The sequence below is a fragment of the Pseudorca crassidens genome, chromosome 9 (assembly GCF_039906515.1).
Source record: "Pseudorca crassidens isolate mPseCra1 chromosome 9, mPseCra1.hap1, whole genome shotgun sequence".
NCBI classification, from domain to species: Eukaryota; Metazoa; Chordata; class Mammalia; order Artiodactyla; family Delphinidae; genus Pseudorca; species Pseudorca crassidens.
Window position 1 is genome coordinate 77166386 of NC_090304.1, and position 13452 is coordinate 77179837.

The 13452-nt window shown below is 37.5% G+C and overlaps 1 protein-coding gene across 3 annotated transcripts in view; it reads left to right on the top strand.

The window, feature by feature from the left end:
* Window positions 1-13452, top strand: part of ARHGAP42 (Rho GTPase activating protein 42) — a 287072-nt gene that overhangs the window by 95590 nt on the left and 178030 nt on the right. The gene's annotated exons all lie outside the window — the stretch shown is intronic.

Here is a 13452-nt window from a genome sequence, read left to right on the forward strand (position 1 = left end):
GTCTTGAAGGCTCGGAGGATTTTGCTGGGCTGGGAAGAATGGGAAAACATTCTACGTTGACACATTAACTTATGTGGCAGTATCAGAGCATGGTTATTAGTAATACATTTATCCACTCACAGATATAATTTTGTACCCATTGTGTTCAAAGTTCTGTGTAGGCCCCTGTCTGTGACCCAGGCTGCCCCTTCGCATATGGAAAAAATAGTAGTATATATCCCACAAGATCGTTGTAAAGCATTTGTAGCAGCACCTGGCACATTATAATAAATGCTGATGGTGGTAAATATGTTGGTTGTCAGTTACAGTGAGGGTTATAGACATTTAAAACGTCATCTTTGATATCACTGGCTTCACCATCCTGTTGGGGAGTTATATATACACATAAATAAAGTGCTCGGCTTGTGGACTGAATGGGCTAGGAACTCAGCAGTTTGGTGTCATTTTGCTCAATAGGTGAGGAAGACGAATTTGAGGAGGGTGCCCTTAAGGAGGCCCTGACTCCTGGGGAACATTGCCTGAGCTGAGGGAGAATCACACAACTAAGACATGGCAGTTATATAAGTGAGCTTGAGCGGAGGCCACAGGTGGGAGAAAGTACTGTGTATATTTGTAGAATAAGGCAGAGGGTTCTTAGAAGTTATCAGTAGAAGATTGGTTGGTAGTTTTGGGCGTATGTGGCGTTTAAGAGCCAGGCTAAGAAGTTTTGGTCTTTGTTATAAGCTGTGGGAAAATTGCTAGAAGTTTTTGATAGAAGAATGAGAGGATCAATATGGGATTTAGGAGAGATTAATTTGGTGGCCATGTGGGAGACATATTAAGTAAGGAAGAAATGTTGTGGAGAGGAGTGACCATGTTTTCTTAGGAAACATCAGCCTACCATAGGTCTGGTCCCAGTATCAGAGAGATAGCCATGCAATGTGATCTGTTCTAGTTAGAGATGAACCACTGTGGGAGACTGACCCTCTCTGGGGTGGTCAGAAAAAGCTTTTCTGTGGGGGTGACTTGACACTTTTAAGTGCTTTATACCTAAGCCTTCATAAACTTCTATACAATAGAAGTTCAGGTTCCATGGGGAGATGTGGGTGGTATGTGCACTTATGGCCCAGAAGACGAGCTGATGATGGAAGTGGGAAAGAGTGGTTAGAGAGAAGTGAAAATAAAGAGTTGGAAATGGCATGGGAACCAGGAGAATACAGTTGACCCTTGGACAACATGGGATGGAACTGCATGGGTCTAGGTATACGCAGATTTTTTTCGGTAGTAAATACTACAGTGTTACACAATTTACTGTTGGCTGAATCCGTGGATATGGAGGGCTGACTATCAGTTACATGTGGATTTTCCACTGTGCCCCTAACTCCCGTGTTAGTTAGGGTTCTGGGTTGAGTGATTCAAGTCCTATGCAAATAGTTCAGGAGAGCAATGAGTCAACTAGCATGGGCTATAATTATAGAAAATGTATAAGAGTATGGGAAAGTGTGTTGTAGCTTGCAGGAGGAAAAGAGCCAAGAGAATGTTCTTCTAGCACTGAGGAGAGGCCTGGAGGCACCAAGGGAAAAGCTCTTCTTCTGTGCTGGGACAAAAGAGAGGATTGGTTAAAACATAGAGCTTTGGACAGTAAATTGGTTGGTTGGACAGATGGACAACAGTGTTAGGAAGGAGTGGTCATCTGCTGTGAGAGGAGATTGTAGAAACAGTTTAGAACAGCCAGGAGCAGGTTCTACAAGAGAAAAGGGACTCCTGGTCAGGGATAAAGAGCCGTTGAAGTTAAACATCATGAATATGTCCAGGAAAGATTGATAACCATGTTTTCATGGATTTTTCTAACAATACCCAGAGCCCTGGATTGTGAGTGGTAAGAACAGTTGGGAGGTCAGATTCAGGTAGGTGGTTGGCACAGAAGACGTGGTGTTGGATTACAGGGACATGGATTTGTATGATATGAATGAAAATGGGTCCTGATTGAGTACAGTGATGACTGAGGCAGGAGGATACTGATAGCCTTAGGAAGCAGAGAGGGCAAGCATGACTGCTTACCTATAATGAAGGTTAACTAGGAACACAGAAGATTCTAAGAGAGGACAAGGACATTGTGATCAGGAGTGGCAGTTGAAACATAGTGAACTTGACAATGGAGCTCGTTTAGATAGTGATAAAGTTAAGGTGTGGCTGAGCAGGGAGAAAGACCCTAGAAATTGGGAAAGCTGAGCTCTGAAGTTTGGATGTTTTATGAGCAGGATGTTGAGATCATCCAATATGGTAACAGGATAAAGCCCCCAAACCAAGAAGTGGCTGAGGAATGTGGTAGAGTGTTTCATAAGCAATGGAAATGGAGATTGGCCCACCAGCTCATAGTGTCTCAAGGATCTTCATTTCTGCCCTTAGACATATTTCTCGTGTTGGAGCAGGGAGGGAATTCTACATTCATGAGTGAAGTCATACTGTGGGTTTTGATTGCCTTACATGTTGTTTCAGAGAAGGTCTGAGATTAAAAAATGCAAAATAATGAAGAAAAATCTCTATAGATGAAAGACTAATGGATTGCATTTCCACAAAGATTATATAAAAGTAATCATTTAAACACACAAATCTAAATATTGGAGTGTTTAATCAACACTTCCAGTCATTTGGTGTTACTATAACTGAAGGTACAGCTGGTAATGGATTTTGTGCAAAGAATTTGTATTTTAAAAAGTAGTGCTTCATTTAGGAAGTAGAATATTTTAAGTGTACTAGGAAAGTGTAAAAGAGTTCTATAACTGATTATAAAGTCAATTAATCATGCTGTTTTTAGCGATAAATCATGACATTGTATATTAATTGAATTTAACCAAAACCTAAGCATGTCAGAACAGTGACTAAACAAAAATAAAATCTCAGGAAGATGAAAAAGGACACAACGGTTTAAACAAATTCTCTTGCTTCCAATGATTTACCGTACTGAGTACATCATCTGGGTAACCTAAAGTCTATTTGCAGAGAAAGAGCCTAAAGAAACATTGATTTTCAGAAATGGAACTTCCTCTTTACTAACTTTAAGTATTGAGTTTTTGAAAACAAACTCTGCTAAAGCCAACTGAAAATGCATAGTTTTAATGCAACAAAAAAGTGACCCAGAGTAAGTTTGAAAATTTATTTTTTTATCTATTTCTATCTATTCTATTCTATCTATTCTATCTATATCTATTTTTTTTTATCTATTTCAGACACTTATGAGGGTATAGTTTATCCTGTCATACTTCTCACTCAAAAACCCATCTTCCATGACTTGACATTTTCCAAGATGTCAATTGACACTTGCCATCAAGGGGCTAATAGAGAACAGCCTTTTAACAAGACAAATAGAAGAAATAATTTAATAGCCCTTTATAATGGCCTTAGTAAAATGCTTATTACTTGCAGTCGGGATATGGTATTCATTAGTGATAGAGGCCTTTTTTAAAAAGTGCATCTTTATTGGAAATGTAAGGGTTTTTCCCCATGGAATGCAGCATGTCCATGCTGTTGATTAGAAATGTCATAAATTGGGTGTCTAGGTGGAAAGGTTCTGAGACGGTGCCCAATGTAGACAGGGGCTTCTAAGCCATATAAACTTGGTGGTAAGGTCTCTTCAGTTTCCGTTTCTCCACAGGAACTGCTCTATTTTACTTCAGATCATAGCTGACTGGGCTGTGCAAATGCTACCATTTAGCCCATGCTGTTCAAAATTAATTTGAACAAATATTAACATATCAAGAGAACCCTCTGGAGAAGCATGAAATGGTCAGTTGAGGCCTTCTGGAAGAGATCTTGGTAGCTTCTCCTTTGTTATTTCTATTGAAATACTGAATTTGCCTCCCTTTTGCCTCCAGGCCTTTGGACCTGACATCCCCCTCTCCCTGAAGCCCTGGAACTGTACTTCACCCCTCATTCCTCCCTTCTTATTATTCTGCCTCTAGTTCCCTATTCTCCATCTCCCTGAGCTTTCTTTCTCTCAGTGTGTCTCTACAAGCTTCTTTTGGATTTAGACCTTTGCATTTGTCATTTCTTCTGCCTTGAACATCCTGATCTATATCCTCTCATGATTGGTTCCGTTTTGTCCTTCAGACTTCACCTTCTATATCTCCTGGGGGCTTGCACTTTCCATACAGTTTAAATGAGTCCCCTTTGGTATTTCTTTGACAGAAATACCTGCTTTCATGCAGCTTGCATTCTACTGGGGAGAAACAGACATTTAAACAAATTGTGTCTGAGGGAGGTAAGTGCTAAAAAGAAAAATAATGTACCTGGTAGAATATGTTGCTCTTTATTGGGATGAAGAAGGAGATGAAGGAGAAATAGTTAAAATTTGAATCTATTTAGGTGTTTACTGGATATCCAAGGAGCCTTGTTGAGGGAGCATCTGGGTATATGTATGAGTCTGGAGTTCAGGGGAGCAGATGGAACTAGAGATATAAATTTAGACATTGTCAATATGTTGAGAGTATTTAAAGCTGTGGGAATGTATGAGATCACCCACCCAGTCTGTGAGTGTGCAGACAGAAAAGGTGGGAGGGTCAAGCCCTGAGGTGCGGAGTCCAGAGTTTGGTCAGATGAGGTAGAATCAACAAAGGAGATTTGGATCAGTAAAAGAACCAGGGGAGAACTGTTTGGACAGCTTGCTGGAAGTCCCATTTATTCACTTGGCTATCGCAGAGATGTAGGGCAATAATAAATAGAAACTTACAGGGCAATAATAAATAGAAACTTACAGGATGTGGACCAGAGGCTGTAGCCTTCTTCAGGATAGAGGCTCCAAATTATCTGTTTACCCTATGCTGCTCGTCCACCCCAGCCCCTGGGCCCTCACTTTCTGGGTACTCAGAGTTCCTGACCTTGACAAAAAAAGTTTTGGTGTGCATGTGTGTTGTTTGTTTTGGTTGTGGGTATGTGTGCATAGAAATGTAGATATTTAAAAATCTTTGTCTCTAATTAAGGAAGCCAGAACTTCAGAATATTTTAGCTTGTGTTTATCGTGAAGAATTTATGTAGATGAACTTGTGTCTTATAGTTTTCATTTTGATTAATACTAGAAACCTCTTATTTTTACTGTTATTACCCATAATATTTAACATTCACATTTGACCTGTGTAAAGTTACAAATTTCACTTCAGGTTTCCCAGGATTTATATCCTTTCTATTCAGTGCCCATGTTTGTCTTTTTTATCCTGGGCAACGAAAGTACTTTCCTGAAATACGCTAGGTGTCTGGGCATTACTTTGGAATAACAACAACAACAGAAAGATGAGGTACTAGGAGGCGAAATGTGTAACCTTAATAATTACTTCCTTTGTAAGAGTTTTGAAACCTCTGCTTTCCTTTGTTATACTTTTTTGTTGTTGTTATTATACTTTTTTTAAAAGCATAATCAGTACTATATAAGGGTTAATGAGGGATAAAATCAAAATAGTTTTAGATCTGTATTAACAAAAGAAAAAATGTGTCAAATGTAAATTACTTGATTATTGATAGAAGATTTCAGTCTCTTATATGAGTCTTAAGAGATTTAAAAAACATATCTGTGATGTCTGTTACATTAGACACTAGTCATCTGTGGCTATTTAGCACCTGAGATGTGTTAGTTATTATGTGGTTTGCATTATATTTCTATTGTGAAGCACTGCTATACAAAATAATACGTGACTCTGAGCATTTTCAAGGTACCAGGCATTGCTACAATTGCTTATATTTTTACCTAATTTAATCTGCACAGCAACCCTCTCAGGTGTATGCTATTAATAGATCCATTTTATTTTATTTTATTTTCTACTGCTTTACAATGGTGTGTTAGTTTCTGCTTTATAACAAAGTGAATCAGTTATACCTACACATATGTTCCCATATCTCTTCCCTCTTGCATCTCCCTCCCTCCCACCCTCCCTATCCCACCCCACCAGGCGGTCACAAAGCACCGAGCTGATCTCCCTGTGCTATGCGTCTGCTTCCCATTAGCTATCTACCTTACATTTGGTAATGTATATATGTCGATGCCTCTCTCTCGCTTTGTCACAGCTCACCCTTCCCCCTCCCTATATCCTCAAGTCCATTCTCCAGTAGGTCTGTGTCTTTATTCGTGTCTTACCCCTAGGTTCTTCATGACAATTTTTTTTCTTAAATTCTATATATATGTGTTAGCATACGGTATTTGTCTTTCTCTTTCTGACTTACTTCACTCTGTATGACAGACTCTAGGTCTATCCACCTCATTACAAATAGCTCAATTTCGTTTCTTTTTATGGCTGAGTAATATTCCATTGTATATATGTGCCACATCTTCTTTATCCATTCATCCGATGATGGACACTTAGGTTGTTTCCATCTCTGGACTATTGTGAATAGAGCTGCAATGAACATTTTGGTACATGACTCTTTTTGAATTATGGTTTTCTCAGGGTATATGCCCAGTAGTGGGATTGCTGGGTCATATGGTAGTTCTATTTGTAGTTTTTTAAAGAACCTCCATACTGTTCTCCACAGTGGCTGTATCAATTTACATTCCCACCAACAGTAAAAGAGGGTTCCCTTTTCTCCACACCCTCTCCAGCATTTATTGTTTCTAGATTTTTTGATGATGGCCATTCTGACTGGTGTGAGATGATATCTTATTGTAGTTTTGATTTGCATTTCTCTAATGATTAATGATGTTGAGCATTCTTTCATGTATTTGTTGGCAGTCAGTATACCTTCTTTGGAGAAATGTCTATTTACGTCTTCTGCCCATTTTTGGATTGGGTTATTTGTTTTTTTGTTATTGAGCTGCATGAGCTGCTTATAAATTTTTGAGATTAATCCTTTGTCAGTTGCTTCATTGGCAAGTATTTTCTCCCATTCTGAGGGTTGTCTTTTGGTCTTGTTTATGTTTTCCTTTGCTGTGCAAAAGCTTTGAAGTTTCATTAGGTCCCATTTGTTTATTTTTGTTTTTATTTCCATGTCTCTAGGAGGTGGGTCAAAAAGGATCTTGCTGTGATTTATGTCATAGAGTGTTCTGCCTATGTTTTCCTCTAAGAGTTTGATAGTTTCTGGCCTTACATTTAGGTCTTTAATCCATTTTGAGCTTATTTTTGTGTATGGTGTTAGGGAGTGATCTAATCTCATACTTTTACATGTACCTGTCCAGTTTTCCCAGCACCACTTATTGAAGAGGCTGTCCTTTCTCCACTGTACATTCCTGCCTCCTTTATCAAAGATAAGGTGACCATATGTGCGTGGGTTTATCTCTGGACTTTCTAGAGGAGCAAACTCAAAGGCACATAGTAATAAGTGGTATCTGAGGGTTTAATCCCAGGCTGTTGGGCTCCAGAGCCTCCACATAATTCATACTGTTACAAACTAAGACTTTTAAAACAAAAAATTACATAACAATAGCAAACATATTATTAATATAGTATGTGAAATGCTCTATGAAGTGCTGTAGGTGTATTATTTCAGTATCTTAGAAAAATTAGGGAAGATCACAGGCATTACAAGTTTTGAAATTAGATTTTAAAATTTCTTCATATTTAAACAGGCATACATTTCAGCAAAAACTTAATTCATTAATCCATTGACAGTTCTCTCATGAAATTTTGGCATGTGAGAGCCTAAGGTCTCTCCCCACTCCTTTGAACCAAGAATTCATGAAATTGGAGATTATTCTAAATGTTGAGAAAATTACATGTCCTTATTTCTCTCAATGAAAGATTTTCCCTTGTTTAATGGAAAATTTGCCATAGATTTTTGCATTGCACATATGCTGTCAGATGATATTGATTAATCTCTGAGTTTCTGGCATTGATACTGTTATATGCTTAAGTCCAATTATCTGTGAAGTAATCCAGTTTCTTTTATTATCTCAGATAAATAATGCACAGTATGCCAACATTCCCCATGTATGAGTATGGATTATGTTTCTGGTATGTCTTAGGTTAACATTTATTAGAAGCAAACTTTAGGTATGCTGGCCTACATACCAACATTTTTCTTTTTTTAATTAATTTTTTTTTTTTTTTTTTTTTGGCCACGCTGTGCAGCATGTGGGATCTTAGTTCCCTGACCAGGGATCAAAGCCATGCCCCCTGCAGTGGTAGTGCGGGGGTCTTAACCACTGGACCACCAGGGAAGTCCCCATACCAACATTTTTATACAATGATTTCACCTGAAATTTAAAAAAAAAACAAAAAAAAATCTCAGCGTTCTACATGTACAAAGTTCTGATTTTTCACATTTATTGAATTGCAGAGGCTTCCCATGATTTCCCTGATTTTCAGTTATTTGGTGAAATAAGAAAAGGTAGGATTCAGAGGTGGCAGGTTACACACAATTCATCATGACTGCAATGATAGTGTCTTTTATTTTTTTATTGGTAATAGTCCTAGTATTGATTTGTAGTTTTTAGAGTGTGCAAAGTGCTTTTAATATATATTTTTATTTTATCCTCCAACAATCTGAAACTGAGTTCAGAATCTAGATGAGTTACTCAAGATGATACATACCACTAAGTGACAGAGTCAAATTGAGTAGGACTCAGTTTTAGGTCTTTGGACTCAGTCCATTGTTCTGTTACATCCTGTGTCTTCTCTTTTTTTATTTAAATTTTAAACTCCTTGAGGACAGAGGCCTGATCTGTTTTGTATTTTTTTTTTTTTCCCTTGTGTATATTACCTGTTCTGAAAACCGTCTTGGTTGTCCAAACTTTAGAATAATGCATACTCCTTTACAGAAAAAGAAAAGGTGGTTTTGAAAGTTATCACAGCTTCCTATTTGCCATTTCTCAGATTGTTTACTTAATTAATTATGGTTAAGTCTAAAAGAGAAATAAACTTTCTTTGAGTAAAATTTGCTAATTTTGTGTGAAGACCTTTAATAGGGTAATTGCTAGGGTTTCAGAAAATACCTCAAAGTGTCCATATTTGTGAATTATGTCTTTTGATTCTATAACTGAAAAAGTCTTAGGACACAATGATGACTAGAAATGTCTGTCAAAATTCTGAAAAGATCTTTGAATAGATCTAGTGTAGTGGTCAGACAGTGAAGCTGTCCTGACAGGCTGCCTTGACTTTGAGCCATTTCCCTGCTCATTCACGCTTCTCCCTAGAGTATAGGAAAGGGGATAAAAGAGAAAACTTGAGACTTGATTGTTATGTTCTATACCAGCTCTCGCAGAAGAAGGAAAGCAGCTTGTACCTTCTGTAGTTAAATTAAGGTTTGTATGCTATTCTAAGTTATGTTCTGGTGAATTTGAGGTTTTTGCTTCATTGTGAAGGAATTCAGAGATGAAGTGATAGGTAAGAAGTGGATTTATTTAGAGAAACACACTCCACAGACAGAGAGTGTGGGCCATCTCAGAAGGTGAGAGAGCTCCTAAATATGGCATGGTTAGTTTTCATGGGCCGGGTAATTTCATAGGCTGATAATTGGGAGGATTATGCCAGTTATTTTGGGGAATAGGTGGAGATTTCCAGGGATTGGGCCACCATCTATTTTTGGCCTTTCATGGTTAGCCTCAGGACTGTCATGGTGCTGGTGGGTGTGTCATTTAGCATATGCTAATGTATTACATTGAGTGTATAATGAGGCTCAAGGTCCACTGGAAGTTGAATATTCCGCCATCTTGGACCTAGTTGGTTCTAAACAGTTTTTGTCCTGTCCTACGGCTGTGTCATTCTTTTAAAGGTTGTGCCCTGCCCCCTTCCCTCCTGTTTCAGTTCTGCTGTCTTGGCTAGCAGTCAGCAGAGGGAACTGAGATGACACTAATTTTGAAATATATTTGTATTTAGGTTTACCAGTTTCATTAACATTTGGGCATAATTTTTTTTCTTTTGGTTGATGCCATTCTCACAGCTGGTATTTCATGGGTGTATATCAAGTTGCTAGATTTAAAGATTTGTAAATGGAAATGTGGCAGTAATCATCCAGTCTTTATATTTTCCTATTTCCAAAGATCCCTTTATATTTTTAAGATTAACCTTGACTGTATGGAAGGATTTAGGGGAACTTTTCCACCAGATAGTGCTATTTTAAAAGCAGTCAATTTAAAATAGGATACATGAATAAAGAACTTTCACTTTTTTTTTCCTGTCGAGACATAAACTGTATTGAAAATTTCCTTTTCATTTTTGCTACTTTGGCATGAATCTTTGGGTGTTAGGTTTTTGTTGCTTGTGGCTGCAGGAGTCTGCTACTGGACACAGCACCTGTGATTTCCATCTCTACTTCTTCCATCTTCCTGCCTTTGCCATTGATCCCAGTTGTATAGGCTTTACTTTGGAGTCTTATAATTGCATATCATATTTTCAAAAGTACATTTATTCTGTGGTGTTGGTCATCGTATTTCATTGATACCGTTGGGTATGTGCTAGTCTTTACTACATTTATAAACCATGTTTTGATTTGTTTTTATTTTTAAGATGTATTTATTATTTTTTGACTTATTTTATTTACTTTTGGCTGTGTTGGGTCTTAGTTGCAGCACGCAGGATCTTTGTTGAGGCACACGGGATCTTTCACTGTGGTGTGCGGGCTCTTCCTTGTGGTGTGAAGGCTTCTCTCTAGTTGTGGCAGGCGGGTTTTCTCTTCTCTAGTTGTGGCAAGCAGGTTTTCTGTTCTCTAGTTGTGGCCCACAGGCTCCAGGGCGCGTGGGCTCTGTAGTTTGCAGCATGTGGGCTCTAGTTGAGGCGTGCGAGCTCAGTAGTTGTGCACAGGCTTAGTTGCCCCGCTGTATGTGGGATCTTAGTTCCCTGACCAGGGATCGAACCCGCATCCCCTGCGTTGTAAGGCAGATTCTTTACCACTGGACCACCTGGGAAGTCCCTTGATTTGTTGTTTGATAGTTAGGAAACACAAAGATACTTTGATACCATAAATAGTAAATATATAAAGTTTTAATATCTGGATGGGGCATTTAATTTTAAAGGGCAAAGAAAATAAACCTAAGTAGACGTAAGTTAGACTTGAAAAACAGCGGTAAAAGATAAGCATGAGGGGAAATTTTAAATGATGTGACAAAGCTCTCTGTGGTTCAGAGATATCAGCTGACAGACCAACCAGGTATTCAGAAATAAGAAGTTGGGGTGTTTTTCAGTGAGCAAAATGTTTTTGTCTTTACGATTAAACCACAGTCATATTGTTCATGCTCTACAGGAGAAATTGCACATTTAATTACAGCAAGATAAAAGAGACTGAAAGCTTTTTAAATTAAACTTTTCTTTATTTTGAGATAATTATAAATTCACATACATACAGAGGAATCCTGTGTATTTTTTAGCCAGTTTCTCCCAATGGTAACGTTTTGTGAAATCATAGTAAAATAGCTTATTACATTTTACTTTAAGTTATAATACTAATTAAAAATAACTGCAAATTCATAAACTTGTCATTTGTCCTAGAATCAGGACTCATCAAAAAGTCGGACTCTTAGTGGATTGTTATCAAGATGCTTTGTGTCACTTCAGGATGGGGTCTGTTATTTGTGTGTCACCAGGACACTTGTTTGCAAGGCAAAGAGCACATTGACTGGGAAGACACTGGGATGTCTCATTCATCTGTGGGAAGGGCTGTGTTGCATGCAGGATTCGGGAACAGCTAGAATCATTAACTCTTTCAAAAGAGAGGGCTTTTTTGTCTCTGACTTTCATTTGCTTGTCAACTTCATTCTCTCAGTTGGCTTCTTCTACATGGAGAGTCGTAAACACTGCCTCCATACCTCACAGACATTGTTTCTAGAGGAGGCCTGTCTAGTTTCCATTGGTAAACTTAAAAAAAAAAAATTTAAAAAGGCTCTGATTGGCCCAATCAATATCATTTAAAGACCCTTGACCAATCACCAAGGCCAAGGGGACTGAGCATGTTGTATGTGTTCTTCTAAATATGATTACTATTTTCAGAAATGAGGAAATTACTGTGATTTAGATAACTACCCACCTCATCTTTTATAGCATGGTAACGGCCTTAAGACATTTCCAGTTAACATTGTCAGTTGAGCGGAATACTATGATAGTGAATTGTGTCTGAAATTTTTTTCTGCGTGTGTATATGTCTGAAATTTTGCAGGACTTACAAGACATAATATTCACCATCCAAACGTTAGAAACATTCACTTTAAAAATCAGGAGTCAGGCAGGGATATACACTATTACTACTTAAATTCAATATTGTTTTGGAGGACACCTAGTCTATGGAGTAAAATAAAACCAGAGTCATAGAAGGTATAAGACTTAATTTTCTTTCCTTCATTCTATAATCTATTGATGTGCTTTTCCCACGTAGAACATCTTAAATAATCTACAGAGAATTTATTTAGAAATAAGAGTCTAGCCAGGTTGATAGATATATGTGAATTATATTTTTGTACACCATCTCAAAATTGCAACGAAAGAATAAGATACTTAAGAATAACTCTACAAAGTATGTACAGGACTTTTATGTGTGAAATTACAATGCTTTATAGAAAAAACAATACAGTGAGTCAGTTAAGAAGAATGATTTTAACCAACATTACTTTTTCTCCCAACTATACTAGACAAGAGAGCTTTACTCTAACCATCTAACTTAAGCAATTTGGTTAACTTTTTACTTAGTGTAGTGGTGAACCACAGGCTAGTCCTGAAGATAGTGTATTTCCTTTTTTCATTTGGAAAATGTGGTCACCCTATGAAGACCTTACTTTAATCATATTTCCAAACTTCTGTGAAACCTTTGGATCTGATATCTTTTCAATAACAGAAACACTGCTTTTTGAGAAACTGCTGTACTCTTCATTTGTATAACCATTCCTAACCAAGTTGGTGGCAGGACAATGCTCTACATAGTAATTATTGTATTTCTGTTTAAGTGTCTCATGGCAAAATAAAATATCCCCACAGATCTGAGACTTTTAATTCTGTTCATTTTATATTTCATCCACAGTATAATTTCGACTCACTACACATAACAGAATACTATATAAACGATGCAAATAAAATGTACTTTCCCTACTGAGTGAAAACAGAACACGAAGTTGGGAAAGTCTCGATTCCAATTAATTGTTGACATCAAGTGAAACACTAAGCTTCTCAGGATTATGTTTTCTTTTTTATAAATGAAGAGTATTCTGTTTCCCAGAGTGCAAAATGGAAACTACCAGCAATGTGTTAAGATATTAAGCATTATATGAATGAACAACTTACATTTTAGTAGTTTTATTTTAATGTGTATTGAATAAAGGACAACTCTGAATTTAACGGAAATTATTGCTTTTCAGGAAGCTTAGTAAAAGAAGTGGGGTCAGTTTATAAGGAAAACTGGAGGACATTGATCTGGCCAAAATTGTGGAAGTAGTATATGAGTGACTGAAATTCGGGAATCCATGGCATAGGTGATATATATGCTTTAAATGTTTTTGATTTTGATTGTCTTCTCTGACTGTATGCTCTGCTAGACATAGCCAATGACTAGTCTCCAAGTTCACTACCTCGT